Here is a 5,851-nt window from a genome sequence, read left to right on the forward strand (position 1 = left end):
CATTGTTGACATGGACTACATGATGATATACCAATTTCAAGCCACTGCTGCTGCTAAGTGTTGAGTGTTTGCTTCTTCTTTTTACCTTCGTATGACTTGGTGATAAGGAATCTTCAATGATCTTAAGTCTTGAGTTGTAATCACAAACTGATGTCCCTTTTGCGTCTCTTGATTGATTAGCTTGTGTATTCATCTACAAGTGTATCTTCCAAAAATATTCCCTCCTTCGTCTCCTTTTTCATCATCTTTCCATGGTGTGATAGAGTACCTGCATCTGCAATTCACTCATGAGGACACAACATCAGTCTGAAAACCCCTATTCTAATATAGTGCATTTTGATCCATTAACTAAGTTGGAACTAGGTGACAGGTTGGGAGAGAGGGCTCAGTGACTATGCAGTGCACAATTCTAATAGCCAAGGGAAAATCTCAAGCTTTGAGACTACATAGTGTGCAGTTCAGGAAGGATTGAGGGACAAGACTACACGGTTTTGGGACCCAGTGGGACAGGCTAAGGGGATGAGCACTAAGAGGACACACTGTGTAATTTCGGGAGACAAGGGAGGTGGGGATACTACACAATTTCACAGTTCAGAGGCTAAGGGGATGAGATTGAGGCTTGTGATTGAGAAGTGTGCATTGAAGGTCGAATTTGGAGGAATGATTGCATAATTATGGAGGTAAAGTCCAGAGCTTGAGCACAGAAATTATGCAGTGCAATAGTCCTGGGAGGTAGGAACCACACATTATGCAGTGTCAAGGGGCAAGGTCTTAGCTAGAGGACTGGAACTTCACAGTGTGTAGCTCAGGGAGGCCAAGTGAAGCTAAGTTTCTTAGACAGGAAGCCTTCTCAGAGATGGCTAAGTGTAAGACCGATTAGACTGATGTGAACAATGATAAGGCTTTGAATGTGATCTCACACTTAGAATACTTAATGAAACAACAAAATTCATCACCCAAGACACATAAAAAATGCATTTCCCTCTGTGTGACCACTTTATGACCATTTACAACAAGTGCGACACTTAAGATACACTTTGGCACGACCGTGATGACACTTGTGTGACAGTGCTCAGAAATTTTTGAATGAGTGTGAAAAATGTTTACACAGTTAGAACAAATCATATACAAAAAGGTAGACCCTTGAAACCATCAGAATATGCTTTCACACATTGTGCAATAGCCAATCATGCCAAAAGACGACAGTTTACCCAACATGCAAAAGGGAGCAAAATATTTCTAGAATTCTCATGAAATAAGCTTCGGTGTTTGCGACAACAATTGACAAGACCAAGGAAGGCTCCGAAATTGAGTGTAATCCAAAATTTTGGAGGGTGTTGTAGCATCTACAACACTTAGCGACACACTGGTAGAATTTCATCTTCTTTGTCTTGGTTAACTTCTTTTGTGCAGGGCCTTGGTTCTTCAGGGAGTATTGATTCATCGTGCAAATTACTTTGGTCTTCCTACTTACCCCATGAATAGAAACAATCTCCTTTATGTCTTCTTGGTTGAACACAACATAAGATTCAACGATATCACAATGTTTTGAATTGGGAAGGGTAGTGTATCTCGCGAGCTTAATATTTCCAGAGTATAATTTTTCATCTCTAGTGTTTCTCCGCTGGCAGTAGGCCTAGACAATACCCCAGCGAGGTCACATAGGAACACAAACATTGCTCCACTACTAGTGAGCATGGAAAATTCCCCGACAGATTTGATTTATTCACCTCTCCACGTAGGAATCCTTTCTCTTCTTTTGCCTTTATTTATTTGTTTTAAAGAAGATTATGCATATGCTCTTATTCATTTTTGGGCGAAAGAGGGATATTGGTTGATTGAGAGCAAAAGAGGTTGTTCCTTCAGAGAATAATATAAACACCTATAATTTAGGTTTCCTTATTTAGATATTCCCCTTCTCCACTTCTATTGATTGGATAAGAACGAAGACTATGAAGCATAAAGACCGAGTGTAGGAATGAGGTTTATAGAATAGATATTGGTTCATGTTTGGACCAAAACTCTCCTTACAAATGGATCATATTTTTTGTCGAAACTTCATTGGCCAAAATATATAACCAACACAAGTAAGATGGACATGAGGTTAGCCAAATGTTGAAGTGTCACAAGACTCTTTAGAGTTCGGCCACACACATACTAAGAAGACACAACATGTTCATGCATAGCACTTATTCACATGAAAAAAACAAAACTAAAGCAAACAAAAAAAGAAAATACTATGCACACAGTGTAGGGAACAACCCCAGATCATCACTGAAGTAGTGTTTTAAGTCTTGGGAGTTGACAAGGAGAGATCCAATATTCTCTCCAAGTTATTCAAGATGATAAGTGCGCTGGCCAATATTTTCATGGATAGTGAATGGCCCAATCCATAGGGATTGAAACTTAGTGTGTTTGCCTTTCTCCACATGGGCTTTCTCCACTTCAAGACCAATTTAACCAAACTGAAGTTGTTCTTCCATGAATAATTCTTGTCAAACCACCTCTTGATATGATTTTGATGAAGTACAAATATTTCTTTTTCTTTCAACCTTTCTTCCTGTAATCTGTGAAGGGTATCCATCCTATGCTATACTAATAAGCATGGCTTGCCTTGGGATTCATGTGAAAGTTGGAGTGCAGGAAAGTAGATGTTGGGCGGGAGGATGGTTTCTTTTCTGTACACCAGGAAGTAAGGGGAGTTGTTCAAAAAGGGATTTGGCATGGCTTAGTCAACCCATAAAGCATTTACCAAAGCGGAGTGCTAGTTTCGTTGCTCAGAGAATATGGTCTTTTTAATTTGTTGTGGCCACAACCACCACCCTATAAAAACTTGCCTTGGTAGCAATTTTGAATGGGTCCCCTAAAAGTTGATCTCTCACCTCTCTGAATGATTTGTTTTAGCCTAGAGACTTTAACTCGTTAGCGATTCAAACCTTCAATTCCTAATGGTTGAACCCTTCATTTATTTCCTCCGACGTAACCCTTCCTAACCTTCCAAAAACCTTCTATCGCACCTCATTCCCATTATAACTCTTTATAATGAAAATACTTCATCAATATTCATAAGTCACCCCTTTTCGCCTTCCGCAATTGACATTAAAATGCAAAATATACATGGCTTCCAGACTCGATGGTTTTATTAACCAAAATGCATATATTTTGGGTCCGGAACCCCATTGCATATCGCTATCGGCAGGGTCCCAGGCTTTTATATAAGGCGATCCACTGTCTTCCAGACCCGATGACATTATCAACCATATTACATATATACGTCAGGTCTGGAGCTAAATCGCTTATCGTTATTGGGAGGTCTAGGGATTTTATATATATAGCACACAACTATCTACTGAACCCGATGGTTTTATTAAGCACGATATATATGTTTCGGGTATGGAGCCCCATCGCTTATCACTATTGGGAGGGTCCGGGGCCTATATATAAGGCTCACCACTATCACCCAGACCCGACGATGATTATTGACCAGGGCATATACTATTTCAGGTCCGGCCTGATGGCCGGACATGGGGTTTTCCCATATATTCTCGTGTTTTCGAAAAACATTGAAGTCGGGGCTTTTGAAAGGGAAACCATACATTGCAGACCTGCCAGGACTATTAAGTGCCATATACATATATTTCGGGTCCACCTACCCCGATCGCTTATCACAATCGGCGGAACCCAGGGGTTATATATATGTTGCACTATGATATACCAGACCCACTGATGATCATGAATTCGGGCATATATTATTTCAAGTTCGGCCTCACAGTCGGACGGGGGTTTTTCCGTATAATCTTGCATTTTATGAAATGTGTTAAGGTCGGGAATTTTCAAAGAGGATCTTATGTTGCAGATCCGAAGGGATCATTAAACGCAACTCATATGCATTTCAGGTCCGCCTCCCCAATCCTCCACCGTTGATCTACCTTTCATGGATCCAACAGTCCATGCAGATTTTGGGTGAACCAGTAGCTCAAGGAATACCTACCTGAAAAGCGGTATACTCTTTCCTCCTAGTTGCTATGTTTCGTTTGAAGAGTGGAATTTGGGGCCACCCTCGCAATACCAGTTACCACTTAGACCCCTTCCGAAATACCATTCGGTTATGTTTTATGCCATGATTTTCAATATAAATCGGATTCGCACTCGTAGGACTTAATCAATGCATAAATTAAAAAAGCAGGGGCCGATTCTTTCACATTTCATGTTATAAGAATTTAATGAAGGCAAGATTCATGCTTTGTAAGCATGTTTGCCATATTTCTCAAATCATCGCTGATATGAATTATTTCTGCAGGCGAATATGAGTAGACCTGGGGACGGATAAATGGAAGCTATATCAAGATGACACCTCTACACCACCAGTGTCAATATTGAAAGAACACACTCTGCAAAAGGGAATACGAACCACCATAGTGGATAATGAAGGCACTCTTTGTGTTTATCAGAAGCACTCATGACAATGCTGATCCATCAAGATGCCATTACTTCCAAACACACATTCAATCATGCCAGATGTGGGATGATGAGTGCAGTGTTTTCAATTTCCTTCAGGAAATAATAAGGGATAACGTCCGCTATATACAGGTGTGAAGATATGACACGGAGTCATTCTCTTTCAATCAACATCTATTCATCCCGTAGGAAACAAAGCGCTAGTGTGATAGGAAATTCCCTCTACATGTCAGCAATGACACCAATTGTTCTGCATTTGTGTGTTCTGATCTGTATATTCCAGAGAATAAGGGTGTCATGCGGAAAGAGTCAATTTTGCGGACAAAACCGACCTCCCTAGAAGCTAAGGCTTTCTAGTGACAAACAAGACAATTAAACACTATCTTTCCCTAAATATGCATTTAGAATACAAGCAATCAGGTGTTTATAACATACCTTTAGTCCAACGCTTTGTAGCAGTCCAGCCTCCCCGATCCAGATGAGCTCCTCCTTCTCTTCGAAACCTGCATTCACTAACAAGCAAACGATTACATATCACCTGAATAACTCATAAAATAAAACATATTCATCATAAAGACCAAGGAGTATATGAAACAAATTATGTATAACAACTTGTTGAGAAAAATGAGCTTAATTGTATTAAGTGGAAACAAAAGAAACCACTACAACCATTGCCTTGGTGTTGTGCAGGTCCCTCCCAGGGTCCAGCAAGAGTTCTCCTTTACTTTGATCAGCTCACCCACTTCCAAATGAAGCTAAGAAAGGATGGGAATCTCTCCTCTCAAGATCTATAAGGGAGTCCTAATTCCAGCAGCATCTACCCTTAGGAATGTTTAGCTTTCAACCTCCCCTCCCTCTGGCCCAATGCCTATATTTATAGTGCTTTAGAGGAAGTTAATCAGGTCCACCATCAATGGGATAAGCCCCTCTTTGAATGGGATAGCTCCCCTCTTGATGGGATAAGTTCCTCTTTCATAGGGATACATGAACCATCTGGAGGTGCTCAAGACACGTCAAACAAACTTCTAGAATGCTCTAGAATCGACCACAAGTAACTTTTTTGAAGTAAAACTCGTGCCTTTTGACCTTTACAGGGGTACGCACCCACCCCTTTACACACAGAGCGTACAAGTACGCAGGGAATGTGAACTTGAGGTGCATACACGCAGGTAAAGCTAAGAGAAACTGCGTACCCAGAGTTATATAGATTTTTAAAGACTTTCTCTCTTTCTTGGAGTTTGACATGAGGAGCAGAGGTATAAGACTTGCCAAGGAGGATAGTATGACAGTTGATGGAGCCATACTAACTGCAAATAGTCATGGTGACAAATTTTAGTGTAACAGATTGCCCCATAAAGTGCGAAGCCTGTAGTAGATTAGGGTTTCATATCAT

The sequence above is a fragment of the Pinus tabuliformis genome, chromosome J (assembly GCF_031772625.1).
Source record: "Pinus tabuliformis cultivar Carrire ecotype Pingquan chromosome J, CPIR1, whole genome shotgun sequence".
In the NCBI taxonomy this organism is placed as follows: Eukaryota; Viridiplantae; Streptophyta; class Pinopsida; order Pinales; family Pinaceae; genus Pinus; species Pinus tabuliformis.